At 39.2% G+C, this 24699-nt stretch overlaps 1 pseudogene; it reads left to right on the forward strand.

Annotated features, from left to right (window-relative positions):
* Positions 1-741: 741 nt before the first annotated feature.
* LOC136883105 (testis-specific serine/threonine-protein kinase 3 pseudogene) lies at positions 742-24699 on the forward strand (annotated as a pseudogene).

Below are 24699 nucleotides of genomic sequence, written 5' to 3' on the forward strand. Positions count from 1 at the left end.
TAACAAAGCCTGGGATCGAACCCGACATATCTCCTTTAATTTTTCAGTTAGTGAATGTCGTGTGTATATTTCATATGCACCAACACATACATCATCCTACAAAATACATGACATAGTTTGTGAATATATATATTTATTTTACAAAACAAAATTGTTTGTTTACGCAAAGCATCGTGTCGAATCCTTGCATGAACAGTATTCACAACTTCTTTTCTGTGGACACACCTAGGATGGCCCAATCTGACACGATCAGCAGTTGCACCCATTTGTTTAAACCGTGCTGTTGTCCAAAACACAAATCATTGTTTGATACTGAGAGGTTTCAGTGTAGAAAACATTTCCTTAGCTCACTTTACGCAACAAAATAATGCCAATACAACGATACGATTCTCATACACTCCCCACTCCATCTTTCACTGCTGCCTGCTGTTGGCACACTGCAAGCTGGTTACTGATGGAGTCATGAAGGTAATCTTGTGAACAACAACGTACAGTGTTGCTACACTTCATTCACAATTACCATACTACAGCGCGTTTAGATTTTACTGACAGAACTTTAATGTTATTTGCTTTATGTTCCCCTAACTACTTTTATGGTTTTTGGAAACTGACAGAATAGAACTTATGGCAGTACTGTGTATATCTATTTTTTTTTTTAAATCTCAACTGCTTTTTGATAATGAATATTTGTGTCTAATGGCAGAGTCAAGGTGAGATGCTTCAGGATGCTCGACATGGTCCATGTCGACTCAGGACCTGAACCAAAGCCCTTCGGAACAATCAACACTCAAGGCTCGTGGTTACAAGTTAGTGCGAAAGCTGGGCGAGGGGTCCTATGCAAAGGTGTTCCTGGCCGAATATCTATCTGGAGATAATGGACATCAAGACAAGAGTTCACTAGCCTGTAAAATTATCGACACAGTTAAAGCTCCCAAGGATTTTGTGCGCAAATTCCTTCCTCGAGAGTTAGACATTCTGGTCCGACTGAACCATCCGCACATCGTCCACGTGCACAGTATTTTTCAACGGCGTTCCAAATACTTTATCTTCATGCGGTTCGCCGAGAATGGAGATCTACTTGACTTTGTATTGAAGAATGGTGCAGTGGCAGAGAGCCAGGCCCGGGTATGGCTGCGACAATTGGCGCTCGCCCTGCAGTACCTACACGAGCTTGAGATAGCACACAGAGATCTCAAGTGTGAGAACGTCCTCATCACCGCAAACTTCAACATCAAGCTGGCAGATTTCGGGTTTGCCCGCAGCGTAGTGGATAACAAAGGCAAACGGGTAATGAGTGATACTTATTGTGGATCCCTCTCCTATGCTGCTCCAGAGATCTTAAGAGGAACTCCATACAATCCGAAGATTGCCGATATCTGGTCCTTGGGTGTTATACTTTACATTATGCTGAACAAAGCGATGCCCTTTGATGACACAAACATAAAGAAGCTCTACCAGCAGCAAACCAACAAGAGATGGAAGTTCCGAGCTAAAGTCATAGACATCCTCAGTGATCAGGTAAACAGTCAATCATACTTTGTTTCTAATTATACTATTAATCTTGTGTCTCTCAGCATGATCAGTAAATTTCTTTAAGCATAGTACTAGCCTGACTTACACATAGTGCCAGTAAGAATTTCCTTTCTAAAGATTTATGTACCACTGGTGGACTGGATAGTCCTCGCTGCCTAACAAGGGACCATCAATCAATGTTAAGAAAACTTGAAACCAATTTATACACCATCCGAAAGAGCACACTGAAATATGTAAAACCCTCTAATATTACATCTTATCATACATGTATCTTTGAGTTATAGGATGGTAAAGATGTGAGGGTGAGGGTCGTCAGTATCCAATCGGAGTGAAGTTATTTTGAACTGATGGCAAGATGTAAGGAGAAGCGGGCAAGAGAGTGGGGGGGTGAGCACTGTAGGTGCAACAAACCATGTGAACATTGTACGCCTGTTAAACTACGTATTCATTTCTTTTAAATCATCACGCAGTAATCATAAAACTTGGAATTAATTTATACGTGCTTTAGAGACACAATTAAATACTAAACTGCAGTTGTGTTCTAATCGCATGACGGATAAAAATATTCAACTTTTAAACACTGTATGTATGACTACGTACTGATTAAACAATTACATACTCACCAATAATGTGGCAGTCATGTTTAATCCCTTTCAACATATTCAGTCTCCTGTAAATGATAATGGAAATTAAGAAACAAAAGTTCGAAACACAATAGCTTCTTGCACCAGCTACATTTGAGTAAAGGAAGCTGATCACAATTATTATTGTCCTCCATAAAGAATTTGCAAGTACCAGTTCCTTTTCTAATACAATAGTCTGTGCTATTTTCAAAAGTTTCATTTGTGCTAATTACGCCCGCTAATTTCCACCCATGTCTATGTGACAAACGGAAGAGCGGTGAAGATCACAATTGTAGATCAATGACATGCATTTGATAATACTGTATTGTTACACTGTTGCAAGTTCACATCAATATTATTCAACACAATGAAATCAAAGGCATATTGGTCCACTGTTTTGAACATTCAGAAAAAATGCCTGTCTAATGGTTGTAATTCAGAAGCTGTTTATGCCTGAATGATTTTAACTTTTAACTTATCAGGTTCATAGTTATTTAATGAAAGTGCTTCATGTATTAAATTATTATCTTTGAGAGACACCTAGGAATCCAACAGTAAACAGTTTGATGGACAATTGTGAGGTAAAAAGTCAACTCCAGAAATATACAGAAAAGGTCTTTCATCATTTTTCCAGATTTCGACCACTGCCCAATTAAATTAGGGTCTTTAAACATACTCTGCTGAACAGCTTGACTTGGTGGCTTTGATTCCTACCGTGCGATAAATAAACAGGGAAGGAGACATCTTATGTTTGATACAATTGCCATAATTGTGAATGAATGTGTTTGTGCACTTTGTGATTGTGTAACACCACACACTATCTTCTTACCAGAGCGATCAAGTGTTCTCCCAGAAACCAGATTGAACTGCATTATACACATTGTCAGCGCCATACAGCTCTATAAGCAACATTGTCCCTTATCTCCAGGAATGCACTAAGTTGTTAGTAGTTTCATCATCATCACCATCATATTATTATTATTATTATTATTATTATTTTCATGTGACAAACTGCATAATTTTTCATGATCCTATGTGAAAATGTTGCTTGAAATTCCATACCCATGTTGAACTTGCTGACAAAGGTAAATCAAGTGATTTGGCTTCTTCACGGGGCCATTTTTGTAAGTTCATATCATGTATTATCAAGCAGTTTGCACGAGCTTCCATAAATTTCCTAACACCAACTCGTACAACTGCTTATATTTATCTATGACTGTTGAACTAGAAGATGGCTTGCCAACAGAATCTGCTTTTGCAATATCTTTCTTAAAACAGTACAATTGCATCTCGTGCTTCAATTGAGGATATCTGCTTTTCATAGAGTTCCACGATAAGTGAGGAAATATTTACTTTGGCTTCCGCTACTCTGCAGTCAACCATGTGTTTATAATCTTTCTTTTTTCTTCCAATGACCATTCTAATCTGTTTTTCCAGGCTCTGTGGACCTTCTGATGTTGATTCCTGTTTTGATGAAGGTGAAGTAGATTCTTCTGATGGAGATTCATATTCATCAGGCACTAACATTGTTTCAGATACTGATATCTAAAGTCTGCATTTTTTTTTTTTTTTTTTTTTTTTAGCAGACTCTAATATATCTACTAAATACTCAAACATTGTCTCATCTTCTTTGGCTAAAATGGACAGCAGGAAATTATTTTCTTTAAAGTGATTATATAATGCATTCACTGCACTCACAGTGCTGTCTTTCTCTCTCTTGTCTGCTTCTCCTTACATCGCGCCAGTAGTTATCTTCACTCCAACTGGAAACTGACAACTCCTCCCCGCATATATTTACTGCCCTGTAACTTGTACATAGATGCATGATAGGATGTAATATTCAAGAGTTTTACATATTTCAGTGTGCTCTTTGAGATGGTGTATAACAACTAAGTATTTTTTATTTTCCACCTTGTCGATACACTAAATTGCTTAAGGCAACTTATTGGTTAAAAGTGGTACATGTTTTGTATATTATATATAGATTTATTAAACACACTGTGTACTTTTAACAAATAATGGTTATAAGGTTCCTTGAAAGTTATCATCGTTTGCATTGGAAATTCAGGGAATTTATCCTCTCCTTACAATCAATCAAGTGGTACTGAGGGCAATACAAGCCGCAAAGCGTACAGGAACACTGGGTTGAAGCATGATGGTAACCTTGTTGGTGACAAATTCTGTGGTGAAAGCCATGCGCTGCAGTCCGCGTGAAGACATGTCGGAGTTCATAGTTGGACTCTTTCCATACATCTGTGTTCATTGCAGGAGTTTCATAGAAATCTGGATCTATTGCTGCAAGCTTTTGCTGTCTTTGTTCGATGTGGGCCTCATATGCTGGGGTGGATTCTAGATTATTACTTATCATTATCTCCCTTATGAAAAAGTCCGTGTCTACCAGTTTGTACACTAACCGTGTCCAAACTGTTCTGTGTAGCCGTAATGCTCTTTCCAAGTAGGTGGCTTTCACAGCTTCCAGTTTCCCCAGGTTGGCCATAGTGAGGTGCGTCCATATTTTGCTGATGGCATAGCAGGCTATTGGAGCTATCTTAATGTTAAAGAGAATGACGGCGGATCTTACTGATAGTTTCTCAAGGCTCTTTATTTCAAATATGGATTCGATCGCTGCAGTGCAACGTTCCTCTATGTGTTTAGTAAACGTCTTCCCAGTTACTTGCAAGGTTAAGCCTAAATAACGATACGAGTTTACCAGCTCTAGTTTGTTATTGCCGCACTCAAAGACATCTTCTGTAGAGATATTTCCTCCTCACCTGAATTTCATAATTTTTGTTTTGCTGGTATTTATCTCTAGATCATTTCTCAGAGACCATTCGTTTAGCTTATTGAGTCCTTGCTGCAGGGATTTTCTGTTTTTTGATAGCAATATCATGTCATCAGCATACAGGAACATTGCAATATCTTCCGAGACCACCTCACTGATGACATCGTGAGTCAACAGATTAAAAAGCATTGGGCTGAGAGGGTCCCCTTGGAGTACGCCATTAGTTTGGGTTATAAGTCCAGACCGGCCTACTTTATCACTAACCGTAAGCCAATTAGAACTTAGTATATCTTCCAATAAGTGCAATAGTGGATTCTCTGGTCTTAAGATAAAAGATAGTTTCCTAAATAGAATGGTTCTGTTAACTTCATCGAACGCTTTAGTATAATCCACGAAGATAGCGTAAACGAAGCCTCCAGTTATGCTTGTAGCATCCCATATGATGCTAAGTACCCTCTCAATTGCTTGGATTGTTGATCTACCGGCAGTAAATCCATATTGTTCTTCTGGTATGTACATCATGGCTTGTGGTAGGATGCAATCTAATATTAACTTGGTAAATACTTTAAGAGGAGCACATTCGGGGGCTATCCCACGATAAGAATCTGGTGAGTCCTTTGGCCCTTTTCCTGTATATAGCACCTGGATAGTAGATTCCCTCCACCTCCTAGGGATTTTCCTCTGTACGATGCATTCCTTGAATATTGCTGCCCATATAACTACAGTTAGAGAAACTGATTCTTTTAGAAGCTTGTTTGTGAGGTTGTCTGGACCTGGCGCTTTTCCTTGTTTACATCTTTGAAATGCATTCCATACTTCTTCCACTGTGATTGGCACGATTGGATCCTGCTGCATGGTTCGAGTCTGTATGACGGCCATTTGGGTCTTTGATATATGCTTGAAAAATGCTCCTCCCATATTTTCATCGGTATAGTGGGTTTCACTTTCGTTCTGTGGGGTTCAAGTATTCTATACGGTTTTGATTTTGCGACTGCTATTGTCTCCAGCTCTTGCTTTACAATGAAGTCTTGTCGCTTCTTTCTGATTAATTCCTTGTATTTACTCCTTTCTTCTGAATATTCTTTCAGCGTTATTTCTGTTTTGTGTTCTCTCCATCTGTGGAGTTTCTCCACGGTTACTTTCCTTTGGGTGTAACAATCCTCATCAAACTAGGGCTTGCTTATTCTTTCCAAGGCATCTTTCCTGCTGAGTTAAGTAAGGTATTTTCTAGTAGGTCTAAGGCCTTATCAATATTTCCTCTAGATAGACATGAGGTTATTGCTTTTTTATCTAGTGACTGCTCCAGTAATGCTATGTTGATATGCCGTGGGGCCCATTGTTGCTTAATGTCAATGATTTCCAAGTCATCTATTTTGAAACTAGTGTGTATTGGAATGTGCTTTCTGATCGGTAATCAAATGTGTTTCTGTTGTAGTATGTGAAATTCATTACCTCTGAAGAATATTAAGTCTACTGTAACCTATGTACGTTGGGAGTTGTTCTTGGTTGACCAGGGAAAATCCTTCTTCTTCAAGGGCTTCAAAAACATTTAGAGCCTTACGGTTGGGTTTGTCCAGACGGCAATTAAAGTCCCCTGTTAGTAGTATTGGCATGTTATTACTCACTTTCTCTAAAGCATGCAAAATGGTTTCTATCACAACTTCTGCAGAAAGGTTGGGTCTTATGTACATTCCGATTACAGCAAAGTGTCTAAAAGTGACGATCACAATGTCGAATTCTGTGTATTCACTAACTATTTGACCCATAGACGGCTTGTAGAAACAGGATACTCCTCCTGACAGTCTGCCTTGATGTCCTATCATTTGCAGAATTATAAATTTTGAACTAATATCGATATCTCAGCCACATAACACTGTTTAGGTGAAAAATTCAAGTAATGACAAAGTATCAATGCTTTAGAGGAAGTGTCCTTGAAATTAACATAAGAAGATTGACAATATTAAAAACAAAATACTTAAGAGAAATTATATTAATTCTTTCTACAATTGAAAGCAGTTGTCAAGGAAACACTTGTATAATAATCCATAGAGAATATGTCCTTCTGATTATTCTTTTCTTTAAAAGGTTCATGAAGAAAAAAGGCCAATTTATAAATTAAAAATTATACATTTATAAGTAATTGTCAAAATAAAGAAATCTAGAATTTCATAACGTGGCTCCTATTACTATTGCAGATGAAATATTACTAATTCCTAGTTGTCAATTCTTTTTACACCTGCTTTCCTCTGGAACAGTATCTCCTGTCTTTTGTGTCTGGTGTTGTAGTGATTATGCGTTCTATCTTGTTCACGTACTTAAGGTGGAGAAGCAGGGGATATTGGTGTGGCATGAACTTCCTTGTTGCTATCTTCAGCACAAGGAGGGCCATGACTGAGAATATGTCAGAGATGATTACTCTTATTCAACAGAAACTGGTGAAATCAAAGGCATTAATGTTGACAATCAGACCACAGAAAGAATTGATGGTAAAATGAGCTCTTAGTTTGAAGTAGTTACACATGTTCATCCTTAAAGTTCAGAGATTAAGTGGAAGGTATGAAATGGCAGAGAGGGATTTAGTTACATAGAAATGTAGTAAGTAGTTAGGCTTATGCCTATAACTTGGTTTTAATCACAGACCGTCTTGAAAGCCTACAGTCTTATCTGGAAGCTTGAGTACTTTGTTCATGCAAAGTAGCATTTCCAAGACTTAAGTGATGTCACTAGGAAAGAAACTAAGAAGGACTGAATGGCCGGTTGGGAATACAAATTTGGAACAGGTGGATCATTTCAAGTTCTCAGGATGTGTATTCTCCAAAGATGGTAGTATGCTACACAAACATTTATGATAACTGCAACACCAAACCTCCCCTGACAACCATGTGACCTTGCCGTAGTGGGGATGCTTGCGAATCCCAATGAAACAGAGAGCAGAACCATAGGTGCAACCATATCAGATGGGTGGGCTGGCCCTGCGGTGTAGGAATGTTTTTTTAAATTTTTTTATTGCACTGATCTATAATCACTAAAGGGCGAATGCTGTTGAAATGTCATGTTGGTTTCTTTTTCTCTCTTTGCATTAGCACAGTGCTGAGTAGTACAGAAATTAATTCTGCAATATAACAAACAATAATAACATGATTTTATATTGCATTCTTTTGCATTTTTTTGTCAATTTGGGATGATCATTCATCATTTCAAGTTTCAAGAAATTTTACCGGGCGAGTTGGCCGTGCGTGTAGAGGCGCGCAGCTGTGAGCTTGCATCCGGGAGATAGTAGGTTCGAATCCCACTATCGGCAGCCCTGAAAATGGTTTTCCGTGGTTTCCCATTTTTACACCAGGCAAATGCTGGGGCTGTACCTTAATTAAGGCCACGGCCGCTTCCTTCCAACTCCTAGGCCTTTCCTATCCCATCGTCGCCATAAGACCTATCTGTGTCAGTGCGACGATTTTTTTTTTAAATATGCATGTATTCTTTATTGGCAGACTGATAAATTTTTCTTACATATGGTTAAATTTGCTAAATGTCTTCCATGATCAAGCAAACTGACAAGCAGTTGTTGTTGACTAAGAAAGGGTAAGAAAAGGATTTATACCTGTGAGTATCGTGTTTCCAAGATATGTGCAGGAACACAATACAGCATTTGATAATTAGGACGGCCAGTATCCAGTATTCGGGAGTTAGTAGGTTCGAATCCCACTATCGGCAGCCCTGAAAATGGTTTTCCGTGGTTTCCCATTTTCACACCAGGCAAATGCTGGGGCTGTACCTTAATTAAGGCCATGGCCACTTCCCTCCCACTCCTAGCCCTTTCCTGTCCCATCGTCACCATAAGACCTATCTGTGTCGGTGCGACGTAAAGCAACTAGAAAAAAAAATAATTAGGAAAAAGTATTTTCTAACGTGTCCTTAGCACAAGGAATGCATCAGCCTTCGCACCGTTCCCTACAGCCAGTCATTCACCCCTGCGTACCTCAAGATCATGAACAAATGGTAACAACAGTTATATAACTTTCTGCTTCGGTACAGAATTATCCTCCCAAGCAGTTCTGTGCAAGAAAAATGCCAAAAGTGAAACCACCACAAAGTGTATTCAGTTAGTGAATGAATTTGGAAAATAAGTGTTTATAACAGATGGGTGTTACAGTGAGTGCACAAAGGAAGTTCGTTCGTGTTCCCAGCAAATCATTATGTCCACATTTATTTACACTTCCAAGTAAATCAGAAGATAAGTATTTCTCTGAAAACAAGACCTGTGCAGTGAATAGAAAAGGCACATATTACTTGTGAAACCACTGTTGCACAGTCACCACAATTCAGTTTGGTTGAATATTTTAAAGCCATTTTACTTATTTTGTAGCATTTTTCCATGAATTTAAGGGCATTTTGTTGATCACTTTCAGGTTTTATTAGATCAACAATTACTACCCCCTAATAATTGCTATTCCTAACATCAATCTTTGAGTTACAGAGTTTGTAAAGAACTACGTCAGTAAGAATTGTGCTTAACCATACTTCGTTTTATTCTTTACCCAACCAATTTTCATGTCCTGGTGTCGCATATATGAGCAACATCTGTGGATGGATAGAACAAACTGGAGGAGGCTCGTACACAACCACACCCGGCTTGCTGGAGCGAAGAAGTGATGATGATGATGTAGACACCCTGAATGTGTAACACATTTTTGCCAACCAAACAGATAGATAGACAATTTATAATCTGGCAAAGTTAGGGACATTTGTCCTTGTCTTACACCTAACTAGCATGTACATATATTTAATAAATAATAGTAATTTATACAGTAGAAAGATATTAATATTAAATCAACTCTTAGTAGCTAGGCAGGAATGGTGATGATAAAAGAAAGGTATTCTTAGTTATGGCATTGTTAACGATATTAATACTAATAGTGTATGTCCTCCAAAGAGGTCTGGTGCAGGATTTTTGATTTGACGCCGTACAGGTGACCTGCGTGTCTATGAGGATGAGGCCCTACCTACGATGAATTCCAAATGACGAAGATGACATACACACCCAGCTCTCAAGCCAATGGAATTAACCAATGAAGGTTACATTCCCCGATCCGGCCTGGAATTGAACCCGGGATCCTCTGGACCAAAGACCAGCATGCTAACCGTTTAGCCATGGAGCCGGATAATAATAATAACAACCTAGCTGGGGACGATTATGCTACAATACTAGTTGTTTTAATGATTATTAACAATTCTAGGACCAAGCAAGTTGGCCATGCAGTTAGGGGTGCACAGCTGCGAGCTTGCACTTGGGAGATAGTGAGTTCAAACCCTATGTCGGCAGCCTTGAAGATGGTTTCCCCATTTTCACACCAGGCTGTACCTTAATTAAGGCCATGGCCACTTCCTTCCCACTCATAGCCCCTTCCTCTCCCATCGTCACCATATGACCTGTCTGTGTCAGTGCAACATAAAGTAAGTTCTAAAAAAATGGTTAAAATTTAAAAATACAATTTAGGAAAAGTAAACACTTCCAAAACAGATGAATGAATTGGTCTGATTGGCATAAAGTAGGGAGTGAAGGTTACATTTTTTTAGTCAATGAGCGGTCACAGAAGAAGAAGAAGAAGAAGAAGAAGAAGAAGAAGAGGAAGAAGAAGAAGAAGAAGAAGAAGAAGAAGATATAAAAATGAAACCTTGTTTTGATGGAACTGTATATGAACATTTAGTGGATAAATATCACCAGTTAAAAACTACTACTCAGGCTGATAAAGTGCCCTTCATAATTCCAATTACCTCAGTCAAGGTTATGTCACTAAATTGTGACAATATGAGGCCGAATTTCTGAACTTTTAGCTCTGACCTCTTTTAGCAGCTAGATGAACGAATTGTAGATGAATACAGATCTACAGTACCCAAATCTATTTGAAATTGACCTTCTAGCCACTTCAGGAGCATGTAGATAGTGGTAACTTAATGAAAATAATAAAATGCTATGCACAGAAACATCAAATATTGGAATACTTTCTTGATACCAAGTGTTGTTGCTCATCCTGCTGGTAAAGATGGGACACAGAAACAAGCTTGTCAGTGCCTCAGAAGAAATGAATCTGAAAAACTACCTATAAAATCTGCAGAGCGAGAGGATAGCCATGGGTGGACGGCAGCAAGAGAACTGACCAAAGAATCTTAGAAGAAGGCAGTTGCCATTCCGGATGGCCTACTGTGGGCTCTAAACTCATTCCCCAACATAATACAGCTCATTTGTGTTATGTGACAGAACATCGTAACTCGACGATGCAGCAGTGGGAGCAAGTGTTGTTTAATGATCCGAGTTTCAATTTTGCCTCTGAAAACCAACTAGCAGAGAAAGAGTGTGGAAGAGGACTGGGAAAATATATTTTCCATGCACATTTTTAACCAGGACAGCTTCTCGGAGAAGTTCTGTGATGATGTGGGTGGCAATAAGTGTGACGGCCGGGTGACGACAAGGACGGACCTAGTTTTCGTGGAGCATAGAAAACTTTACAGCACATTGGTATGCGAATTAAATCCGTGAGTAGCACGTCTTGCCATTTACTCCAGTCATCAGTGATGGTTTCTTACTAATGAATGACAATGGTCATCCATGTGTTGCACACAATGTGCAACAATACTTGGATGAAGTTGTGATTTACGTAATGGAATGACCTGCGTGTAGACCATATCTGAATCTCATAGAGAATCTATGGGATAAATTGGGAAGAAAAGTCAGGCAACATTATCCCCAACACCCTATATGATCTGCAGGATGCTTTGCAAGAAGACTGGGAATAGATTCGGCAGGCAGGGTTACAAATATTAAAATAAGAATAATAGTTTCTTCTTATTTTAATGTTCATAATCTGATGTCCAATATGGCTACAATGAGATTTATTACTTGTAAGGCAGGATTACACCGATAATCAGGAACCTGTCTGAAAAGTTGAAAGATGTGATTAACGTAGGTGGGTAGAAGTAGCAGTGAAGTGTTACAATGGATAGACATTTGAGGCCTTCACATGGGAAAGGTATTAAGTCATAAAAAGTTAATTTTACAGGAGAAGAAAAGAACAGTCTTGCCATCATTGTGAAGCAGATGATAATGAACAAATATAATGTAAAATCAAGGAGTTCCTTAGTTTAACACATAAAGTTATGCTAATTATGCTTCCGGCACAAATTATGCAATAAAACACATTGTGAAAAATCACTGTCTAATCAGTTTTTCAGTTGTCGTGTACAATTCAAGCACAAATTTTATGGTAAAATGCATAATATATTTCATCAAAGAAGTCCAGCATAGCCAATAAACCCTTTTCTTTCAGTTCGCTGATGGTTATACTCCTTCCAAGTGGTCATAAGTACTGTATGCTGTTGATCACGTGATAGGAACGCCCTCCATTGAGGATGACGTGCTCCTTCCATGGTTCTAACTCTCTGAATGATTGCCTTATCTTGATTGATTGAAGTTCATCTCTGGAAATCCTTATCTAGCTCACAGTGTTAATTTTAAGGTGTTGAGTATTTAAATATCTCTTGCTTTCCGTGGCGAAGTCACAAAAATCTCCAGGCGTCATCATGATTACAAGAAATAGTTTTAAATATTTAGTCTCTCTGATAACTTCCTCAACTTCTTCTGGAACCATTGGTGTACACATGTAATACCTATTTTTTTTTTCATTTTACAAGTTGGTTTACGTTGCACCGACACAGATAGGTCTTATGGTGACGATGGGAAAAGAAAGGGCTAGGGGTGTGAAGGAAGCAGCCGTGGCCTGCCACAGCATTTGCCTGGTATGAAAATGGGAAACCACGGAAAAACATCTTCAAAGCTGCTGACAGTGTGGTTCGAATCCACTATCTCCTGAATACTGGCCGCACTTAAGCAACTGCAGCTATCGAGCTCGGTAATAATGCCTATTTATAAAAGCAAAAACTAGTATGAACGTCATGTCAAGATACTGGTAAGAACAACATACCATTTTGAATCGCATAGGTTTTGGAGGCATTCTGGCAACTGAAGTATCACTATGACTAACTATAATAACTATAAAGAAGGTTTACATGCATTGGATAGTTAACAAATGGCAGGGTTATAACTAATTCCATCAGAGGCATGGGCTGACTCGCTACCTTCTCCATGCCGAATCTCATGGACTTAACACAGGTTCCATCTCGTGTCAATCGTAGAAGCAAATCTACTTTGCCAGTTGACTTGTTACCCTTTCTATGTCATTGGCAATAGCGTTTACTACTTTCTCCATGAAAAGCAAAATTTCAGTTCTTTTTCACTTACTATCTTTCCCATGTCAAAGCCTCATTTTATGATTCCTTGTAAACATCTAGAGGTGTCATCATCCTTGTTTCCCCTGCTTGGTCGGGGCAGATATGGCACTTCTCCACCTACCTCTTTCCTTCCACCATTCCTCTTCCATGTTTCTTCTTCTTACACTCCTCTTTGTCCTAGGTCGCCCTCTCACTCTCTTTCCCTCCAACTCCATCTCCATTATCTGGTTTGGTATTTTTCCCCCCCTCCATCCTCTTCACATGTTCAAATTAGTTTACTCCTATCAATACTCTCATTTAGGTTTTCCATTCCGACCTCCTTTCTAGCATTTTCGTTTCTCAATCTGTCTTTCCTTGCCTTCCCTAAAATAGGTATTTTCATTGTTGATAAACCAAACTGTAATAGGTATAAGATTTGATCCTGTATTGTCTTGTCTAAATCTATTATAGAAACTATTTAAAATAGTTTATGTTGGGTCTGCCTTGTCAATACACTTTTAATGACTGAAAAATAAAATGAAAAATGAACAAAAAACAACTTTAGTTAAAGATGGAAAGGAGAAAAAGAAATTTGCAGTTCTAACTTTTTGAAATAAGCACTATTATCAAGTGGCTAAAATTTTCAGAAAGAGGAACATCAATGTTTTATACAAAACTGATAATAATACTAATAACATAACTTTTAATTCATATAAAATTGAAAATAAATGCATATTTAATAGGTACAGAATTTACAAATTGGCATGCCAAACATGTAGGCAGCAATACATAAGACAGTCTGGAAGAAGTTTGGTTATAAGGTAAAAAAAAAAAAAAAAAGATGTTAATGAAGTCAAACATAAAAGATATTTGGCACTGGGAGTGCATATGGTTGAAAAGCATCATAAATTTACAGACATTTCTAATGACATGGAATTAATACATTTGGCCAAAAAAGGAAATATTCATTAATGTTTAAGAAATTTTAGAAATTTATCTTGTTAAAAAAAAAAAAAAAAGTGACCGGGCGAGTTGGCCGTGCGCGTAGAGGCGTGCGGCTGTGAGCTTGCATCCGGGAGATAGTAGGTTCGAATCCCACTATTGGCAGCCCTGAAAATGGTTTTCCGTGGTTTCCCATTTTCACTCCAGGCAAATGCTGGGGCTGTACCTTAATTAAGGCCACGGCCGCTTCCATCCAACTCCTAGGCCTTTCCTATCCCATCGTCGCCATAAGACCTAGCAGTAGCAGTAGCAAAAAAAAATGACTTTGATTAAAGTTTAAATGAAAGAAGTACAAACGAGAAGCCATTGTATAAACTAGCATTTGATCATTTAAAGAAGAAAAAGAAAAACTTGAAGATCTTAAATTTATTTAGGTATTCTCATTCAAGATCATCAAAATATTAAAATTTTATGTAATGATAATTATAATATTTCCCTAATATTTGTTTATTCATTGATAAGGTGAATTAGGATATAATCTTTAAATTGTGGGCTAGACAAAAGATAGTGTTATATTGTTTTTATTCCTTGATTTGACTTCACTGATGAAGGGAATGCATGTTGTTCCTGATGCATGTATGAATGAATAAATAATTTTCAATCATTAAAGGTGTACTGACAATGTGGACCCCAACATAAACTATTTTAAATAGTTTCTTTAATAGATTTAGGCATTTCATTTCGCTGGCATGAATTCTACTCTTCTCCCTACTTGTCATTGTCCAGGTCTGAGCTGCGTAAGTCAATATGAGTACATGATGCATTGTGTACATAATCTCTTTACACTTCCTTATTGCAGGTTCGATTCTTACACTCTGGTAGAATGCATTGCCTGTTGCACTCTCTTGCCAAACATGCAAACATTTAAATGCCTGCGAAAGTACTGTATATTTAGAACTTCATAAAAATTGCACCTGATTATTGTAACTTTTACTTAACAGGAAATAATCAATTAATGAAGTTAAACATGGGAAGTCAGACATCATTCTAGAGGATGGGATCTCGGCAATGTCATTTATTTAATCTCTCTGTCAATTACTGTATTATGGTCCAGCTCCATGACTAAATGGTTAGCGTGCTGGCCTTTGGTCACAGGGTTCCCAGGTTCGATTCCTGGTAAGGTCAAGAATTTTAACCACCATTGGTTAATTTTGCTGGCACGGGGGCTGTGTGTATGTCGTCTTCATCATCATTTCATCCTCATCATGACATAGAGGTCGCCTACGGGCGTTAAATCAAAATACCTGCATCTGACGAACCGAGCAGGGGTTCTCAAACTTTTTTAGTTCGCAGCACACTGTTTTGCTATGCTGAATATAGCGGCCCACACCAACATACAAGTAACTATGGCTGCTTTAGAGGAATTTAGAATGCTAAGAGCAGTTCTAAAAAAACAGGAACCCTGTCCTCGGACACTCCCGGCACTAAAAGCCATACGCCATTTCATTTTTACTGTATTATGGAGAAAGCAAATAGCTTTACCACGGAAAGCCATCTTCAGGGCTGCCAACAGTGGGATTCAAACCTACTATCTCCCAAATACTGGATACTTCCTTCCCACTCCCAGCCATTTCCTCTCCCATCGTCGCCATAAGACCTATCTGTGTCAGTGCGACGTTAAGCAACTAGCAAAAAAAAAAAAAATAGCAAATAGCTTTAACAATAGCTTCTGCAGTTCCAGGACATTTCTGTTGCTTTGTGCAATATTCTCATTTCACAGATAGAATTCCATAGTTGCATTCCACCATTTTTGCGCCACCAACAGTATCTTATTAAATGTTCCTTCCCTTCATCTAGATCAGGGGTTCTCAAACTTTTTTAGTTCGCGGCACACTGTTTCACTATGCTAAATATAGCAGCCCACCCCAACATACAAGTAACTATGGCTGCTTTAGAGGAATTTCGAATGCTAAGAGCAGTCCTAAAAGAACAGGAACCCTCGTGAAGGGTACGTGAACCACAGGAACATTAGTAGAGAATATGTCAATCACTCCCGAACCCTACTGGAGCATATATAAACCAATATAAATGGTCCGTTATTGGACATTATAAATTTTCCAGCTAACTCATTCCTGGTTGCCAGCGTTTCGCCCCCATGTGCTAGGCTGGGCTCATCAGTTGGTACCTAGCACACCTACCAAGACGCTGGCTAGTGCGTACCATGGAGGCCACTGCGTAGGCTAATTGTAGCCACCGGCAGTGCCAATGCACTTTGAAAGACTTTGTCTCATTATCAAAAATTGATGCCTGCTTGGCCATCAGATCATATAGATGTTACAATAGAGGCTACAATTAGCCTACGCAGTGGCCTCCATGGTACGCACTAGCCAGCGTCTTGGTAGGTGTGCTAGGTACCAACTGATGAGCCCAGCCTAGCACACGGGGATGAAACGCTGGCAACCAGGAATGATTTAGCTGGAAAATTTATAATGTCCAATAACGGACCATTTATATTGGTATTATAAATTTACTCATTCGGAACAAATATTTCAGATTCCCTAAGGGAATCAACGTCTATATCATATATAAACCAATCGATGCTCACCTGCAATTAGTTGGAAACGGAGAGGATTTTAAATGTAGTACACAATTGACTGTTGAATAAGTCGCAATATTTGGTGTTATTATAAAACTGAAGTAAATATACAGATATTGTGTTGTAATATGGAGAAGTTTTTACTTAAATGCCAACAATTAAACAGAAGTGAAGAACATCAGAATGAAAATAGAACAAGTGAATCACCCAGATCAAGTGTCAGTGAGAAGCTCCTTCCGCAGCAGAGCAGTTCATCGTCCGGTACTGTGTGCAGGTATCAGGATTCTTATTTAGGCTAAGTTCGGATTTACATTTACTGAATCTGGAAATTGTGAATTTCTTCAGTGTGTTGTATGTGGCAAAAAATTAAGCAAAATGAATGTGTGGTTCCAAGTAAACTAAAGAGACACTTTAAAACGAAACATAGTCACTTGGAAAATAAAGATAAAGCTTATTTCAGTTGTTTACTCTCTTCTCAAATTAAAGAAGGCAAGGCAATTAATAAAATAATTAGAACTTCAGAAGAAGTGCTAGTAGCTAGCTATAAAGTAGCAGAAATAATTGCCAGGAATATGCAGTCACATACAGCAGCAGACACTTTGATTTTACCTGCTTGTAAAGAAATAGATAAATCCATGTTAGGAGAGGCTGCCGAGAGGGAGATATCCAAAGTACCTTTGTCAAATGATAGAATTGCTGATGTCAGCTGATATTAAAAACAACTATTGGAAAAATTACCTGATGATAAAAAAAAAATAATTGACCGAGCTCGATAGCTGCAGTCGCTTAAGTGCGGCCAGTATCCAGTATTGGGGAGATAGTAGGTTCGAACCCCACTGTCGGCAGCCCTGAAAATGATTTTCCATGGTTTCCCATTTTCACACCAGGCAAATGCTGGGGTTGTACCTTAATTAAGGCCACGTCCACTTCCTTCCCACTCCTAGCCCTTTCCTGTCCCATCGTCGCCATAAGACCTATCTGTGTCGGTGCAACGTAAAGCAACTAGCAAAAAAAAAAAAATTATAAATTGCACTTCAACTGTGCGAATCAGCAGACATTACAAATATCAATGAATGAGCTACGTAAGATTTTTAAACGAAGAATCACTTACTGATGTCAGCAGGATCAGACATATGTAATTCTATGACAGGAACATTGGAAGAAAATGGACTGAGTTGAAACAATTGAATTTCAGTGTGTACTGATGGAGCCCCAGCAACAACTGTTCGAATGAGAGGTTTCACTTCAAGGTTGAAGCAAGGTTTTCTGCACATTGAATCCACACATTGTTTTTACATCAGGAAGCTTTGATGTCAGAAACCATTTCTTCAGATCTAGGGAACGTAATGAGCTCAGTTGTTGAAATGGTTAATTACATTAAAAGAAGAGCTCTAAAATATAGATTTCTCAAAGTCATGTATCAGGAAGCAGGAGTTGTTCACGAAACTCTGGTCCTTCACACCGAAATTCGCTGGTTTTCCAAGGGAAGTGTACTTTCCATATTTTATGAACTTAGAAATGAGTTATTACAAATATTTACCACAGAAAAACTTGAGTTCGACAAAAGATGGTGTTTGAAAGTTGCATATCTAGCTGATAGTTTTGGACAGTTGAATAATCTCAATGTCAGTATGCAGGGAAGGAAAGATAATATTCTTAAACAACTGACAAGCCTAATGGGCTCTTAAGGAAAATTCAATTGTTGGAGTCAAAAGTTGAAAAAAGTGATCTTGAAATCTTTCCTCTCACAGCTGATATCGACATCTGTTCCAGTCTGATTTTAGAACATCTTTCTGTTTTGAAGAATAAAGTGCAAGAATATTTTCCTTCCCTCAACGTGCAACGAATGTGAATGGGTTCGCAATCCCTTTGTCGTTACTGCTGAGGACACAAAACATCTACCATTAGAAGAATTGGCTGAACTTCAAGCCGATCGAACTTCGTAGCTGAAATTTAGAGAAGAAACACTACTTCAGTTCCGGATTTCAATGAAAAGAGAGTTCTCAGTGTTATCAGAGTATGCCATATCAGTTTCCATCAATGTTTCTGTACGAACAGGGATTTTCGGTACTGACCTGCATTAAAAGTAAGAAACGCGAGTGCAAAACCTTGACCTAAAGGTTGTCTACAGGCTGAAGATGCCCAAATAATGGGTGAAACATGTACCTGATAAGTCTACAAAAATTCATATAGATTCAAACCACATTAAACAAATACTTGTGTAAAAGTAAACAAGCCCACATTTCCCATTAAACAGCAACAATAGTGTAATATTATTGACAAAGCATCTTATTTTTTTGAGTTCTTACTACATGTAGGATATTAATGTGTCATATTAATAAATAGTATTGGTAAAATATTGAATACACAAGCAATTTTTTCGTGGCACAGTCCAACATTTCCATGGCACACCCTTTGGGAACCCCTGATCTAGATGTTTGGGAGCATATGGTTCCAACAAATTCTCATATTCGAACGCGGAAGAAATTCTTCAGCAGGGATATTTAGTGTGAGCTTTTCCGTTAATTTGTAAATTACTGAGCTCCAGAAAGTTCCACCATTACTCTGTTTTGTATATGCTCCAATTTCATATTTCGCTGTCTGACTAAATATTATAACACAATGTATTAAACAGTGGGAAGAGTGGCGAGGAGAAAAGCTTAAGTATGTTGTACTGAGGCGAGGTGTGAGATGCATGGTGAGGAGAACAACTCCAACATGTTCTTGGCCTAATGAACTGTCTTTGCAAGAGTGTTGCCTTTCTTCATGTGCAGTGAATTGCTGTCAGAGTTCAGTTGGTTTTTCATGTTACTTCTGTGTTGCTAAACAGAACTAAAACTTTTTAGAGAATGGAAACACTTTCATAGAAATCATAGAGGAATCTGTTCTCATATATATACTCTTCTAAAATTATACAAATAAGAAAGGTCTCCAACACTGTGAACAGGGCTACTAAGGTAGAAGACAGTGTGTAACATTTCTATGCTTTTTGAAAAAGCAGACGACGCAGGAAGTCAAATCTTAACTCTAGGTAAATGTCGACCAAGAACACAGAATAAAGAACTGGAAGAATTTGATAAAAGTAGCTATTATGAAGTACTAAAAGAAATTCGTACTGGTGTCATGATTCATAAAAGAAGCAGAAACTTAAAAGGATTATAAACATTTCTGGATTGGAAAGCAGTGATTAAAGTTAGTATTTTTTTTTTTGCTAGTGGTTTTACGTCGCACCGACACAGATAGATCTTATGGCAACGATTGGATAGGAAAGGCCTAGAAGTTGGAAGGAAGCGGCCGTGGCCTTAGCTAAGGTACAGCCCAAGCATTTGCCAGGTGTAAAAATGGGAAACCATGGAAAACCATCTTCAAGGCTGCCAACAGTGGGATTTGAAACCACTATCTCCCGGATGCAAGCTCACAGCCGTGCACCTCTAACCGCACGGCCAACTCGCCCAGTGATTAAAGTAATGACATGACCAACAGCCTGGGTGTGGCAGCCAGTGACTTGATGGTAGCTGAACAAGATTCTTGGAGATCACAATCCTCAGAACTGGGCAAACAATAAGAAAGAGAGTATGATGATAATCAAAAGCAGTTGAATTAATTCAAAGGCAGGAAACATCATATAAAGAGATAAAATCTTTCAGGAAAGAATTGCATAACCAGTGATGGTAAAATTAACAAGATAAAAACTGTATACCATCCCAAGCAAGAATAGCTTTTCTAAAGAAAATTATTGTTCACCTCAATCACAGAAATGCATTATTGAAGGAAATTACTGTCTAAGTTGAGCGTGGCTTTGCACAGAAGTGATATATTGATGAATGATGCAATAAGAGCACACAACAACATGACACTCGCTGACAAGTTTGAAGGTCTTCAGTTCCTTTTGAAAAGTATCAAAGAAGTAATCAAAGAGTTTTGCCTTATACAGGATGTATCAGAACTATGACAACAACAACAACAACAACAAAAAATCAGGGATGCTCTTCGTGTTATGTTGAGAACAATGGTGCAATGGGATGGCAGAGAAAAATTTTTCTTTTCAAGAAAATGAGGTTACTTCGTTTCTTCTGGGTGCACATTTCAAATCGACGAACTCGCCGAACTTGCTATGTCAGAGCACAAACCGCTGCAGTGCTTCAGGGAAGAGAAGGGGAAGTGGGGTGTACGATGGAGACAGAGATAATGCACAAGTTTCCTCGTTCGACTCGTACAGGATTGTCCTTGTATCTTACAGGCAATATCCACAGTTCATTTGTTAAACAGCCATAACTGCACACACACACAGTACAAGAACATACAGTAATTAAGACACACTCATCAGTCAAGGAATGCACCAAATCGTTTCTCCCCTTGTCCGTTTGTTTCAGTAACGTTCTTTATTATTTAACTGCTCGAAGATGGAACACTGCCCCCCACAATTGTGCATTCCTTCCCTCACAACATTGTACCAGGGAATGAAATACTGAACGAAGGAAACAATACGCCCAATGGTTTCATTACAGTAGTTGTTCAATATGCACCCCCTCTTACTTCGATGCATAGTTCACAATTGTGTAGTAGTGACCTCTGGACTCTGTTGAGGATGTGTGGTGTGTCGCGAACGACCTGGAAAGCTGCCTGTATTCTTGGTATAAGTTCATCTTCTCTTTATACGGGTTCACATAGTAGTCAATGTGTGCAGAACAAACTACCTACTGGGACGAACAAGAAACCTCTGTCTCCCACTTCCCACTTCCACTCACACCGAGCTCGATAGCTGCAGCCAGTATCCAGTAATCAGGAGATAATGGGTTTGAGCCCCACTGTCGGCAGCCCTGAAGATGGTTTTCCGTGGTTTCCCATTTTCACACCAGGTAAATGCCGGGGCTGTACCTTAATTAAGGCCACGGCCACTTCCTTCCAATTCCAAGGCCTTTCCTATCCCATCGTCGCCATAAGACATATCTGTGTCGGTGCGACGTAAAGCAAAATAGCAAAAAAAAAGTTCCACTCACTTCCCTCCTCTGACGCACAGCAACAGGCAGCAGCTGGCTCTCTCGCATAGTAAATACTGCGAGTTTGTCAATTTGAATCGTGCACCCAGAAGAAACAAAGTAACCTCATTTTCTTTTAAAGAAAATTTTCTCCACCAATCTAAATAGCACCAATATTCTTAATATAACATGAACAGCATCCCTACACACCATGTATTCAGAAAACAAAATTCATGGTAATGAGCAAACAAAAAATCACTCTTGCCAGCCTCAACAGGACCACCACTACAACCTGTGACAATAAAGTTTGGTAAATGAAGTCAGAACGGTCGATCTGGCAACACTGGCGATACGCAAAACTGCACGTGAAGCAACAGGTTTTGACCACCTGCTCCCAACATTGCTCAGTTGAGCATCGTGTGTATGCCATGTAAGACTTGTTTGACACAGTGCGTGTTTAGTGCGTTGCTTCTGAACTGTGAACAGGAACATGAACGACCGAAAGATCAATGTACAGTTTTGTTTTAAGCTTGGCAAGACACCGAAAGAAACGGATGCGATGCTGGTACATGTTCATGAAGATCAAGCACTGTCCTTGAAGTGCGAGTACGAGTGGTTCACCTGTTTTCGAGGAGGCTGGGAAAGTGTTTCTGACAAACCCCATAGCGGAAGACCGGCGACAGCTGTCAGTGACGAAAACATTGAGAAGTTGAGGACATTAATCAAGAACGATCGGCAATTAACAGTGCGCATGATAACAGATGAACTGCAGATTAACCATGAATCCATGCAACAAATCGTTACCCAGAAGTTAGGGAAGAGGAAAACGTGTTCTCGTCTTGTGCCACATCATTTGGCTGATGATCAGAAGCAGGCACGTTTAGAGGCTTCACAGGATTTTGTTGAAACGGTGGATGCGACACCAAATTTCTTGAACTGTATCGTCACTGAGGATGAAACCTGGTATCTCAGGTATGACCCTGAAATGAAATGGCAAAGCATTGAATGGCGTTCTCCAGGATCCCCTCGTCGGAAAAAGTTCAGAGCCGAAAAGTCACGCATCAAAACCCCTTTTCGATAGTCAAGGCATTATCCACAAGGACATGTATCACCAATCTCAGCAGTGCATAGTTATAGGAGGGGACTATTTCAAAGGACAGTAAGGTCACTGTCGTGCATTGTTCATCCATGTTGGTAGTACAGGGAATGAAGCTGAATGCTGCACGGTACATTGAAATTTTGACCCATTCCATGAAACGTCTACGCAGGGTATGACCCCAGTACGCATAACAAGGTTCATGATTTTTTGTCCACAACAACACTCGCCCATACACAGCAAATATCATCAAACAGTTCATGGTAAAAAAGAGGGTGGTGCAACTTGAACATCCCCCATACTCGCCAGATCTCAATCCTCCAGACTTCTTCCTATTCCCACGACTCAAACTCGCTTGGAAAGGAAAGAGATTTGACGACATCCAACAAAACGTAACAAGGCTTTCGAACACCATCCCAAAGGAAGCCTTCTTGCAAAGTTCCCAGGACATGTATCACCAATCTCAGCAGTGCATAGTTATAGGAGGGGACTATTTCGAAGGACAGTAAGGTCACTGTCGTGCATTGTTCATCCATGTTGGTAGTACAGGACTATTCACCGAACTTTATTGTCACAGGTTGTATTTCAAGTAGCTAACACAAGAATGGGATAGAAATCAAAATCAGAAAGTGTGCTTCTGAAAATCTTATGTGCCACTGTGAGCTCCAAATCGAAACTCATCAGCGTGTCGTGAAATGTTACGTGTTACTGGTGCTGCTTTACAGTGGACACTTAAGACTTCATCAATACAGGCCAATGAAATGTGGATGAATCCCAGAATGGGGGATAGACCACATCACTAACGAGGGAATCATGTGAGAACTCGGGAGAGTAGCCTATTTCTGTCACATCTTATGAAGCAACAAATACAGTCTGATACAGCTGATCATAAAAGACAAGACGGAAGGGAAACATGGTCATGGAACCTCCGACAGTTGATCAGTATCCATGATACAGCAAATTTCATATGGAAAAGGACAAAATAGGAAAAATTACTTCATGGTTGTCGCCAATCTTCTGTGAGGAGATGGCACCAGAAGAAAATGCATTAAGAAGGAGAACAGAAACCTTCGGACTGTAGTCCTATGTAAGAATGCTAAATATGAGATACACAGATGGGATTATAATCAAAGAGGGAATGGATTAAAGTAATAAAAAGAAGGCAATTTGGCTAAATTTTTCAGGTTAAGAAAATGTATCTTGCAGCATGCAAGACTCTTTACTTAGTTTTGAGTGATGTAAGAACATATGAGAAAATGAAGATGACAGATGGAGTAATATAGATGCAGTCATCAAACGTTTTATAGAGATAAAATGCAGCCCAAGAGAGGGTGGTATGGAGAGCTACATCACGTTAGCCTAAGGGCTGACAATCTGTACTATTATTACAGTAACATAAAGATTCTTATTCAGTTTGTCATGGATCTTGATACTTGTTTATACCCTCTGGTCTGATGTCGTAGGTGAAGTACCTGGTCACCAACATGCTGGAGCCCGACATCACCAAGCGGTTTCGCCTGGAGCTGATTCTCGGCTCGGACTGGGTAGCTATGGATGCCCGTCTCTTGATCTTGACTCCAGGAGAACAGTTTTCTCTGCAGCAGGCAAAGGATGATCGCAGGCAGAAGATGGCTGCAGTGCTGCAGCATAACCAAACCAACAAAAAGAAGGGTCTTCCAGGTGACAACGGTATCACACACGAGGTGGAAATGGCAGCTCAGGCTGTAGCTGCAGGGACAGAGGCTATTACGGTCATTAAGGAAGTACCTGCTCACCCAATAAGTGTTATGTCAGAGTCCATCCAAGTAGTATCCACTAATGCCGCCAAGGACAAAGAGAAATTAATTGCAAAAATTAAAGCTGCTGGCACTGTGAAAGAAGAGTAA

The sequence above is a fragment of the Anabrus simplex genome, chromosome 11 (genome assembly GCF_040414725.1).
Source record: "Anabrus simplex isolate iqAnaSimp1 chromosome 11, ASM4041472v1, whole genome shotgun sequence".
NCBI classification, from domain to species: domain Eukaryota; kingdom Metazoa; phylum Arthropoda; class Insecta; order Orthoptera; family Tettigoniidae; genus Anabrus; species Anabrus simplex.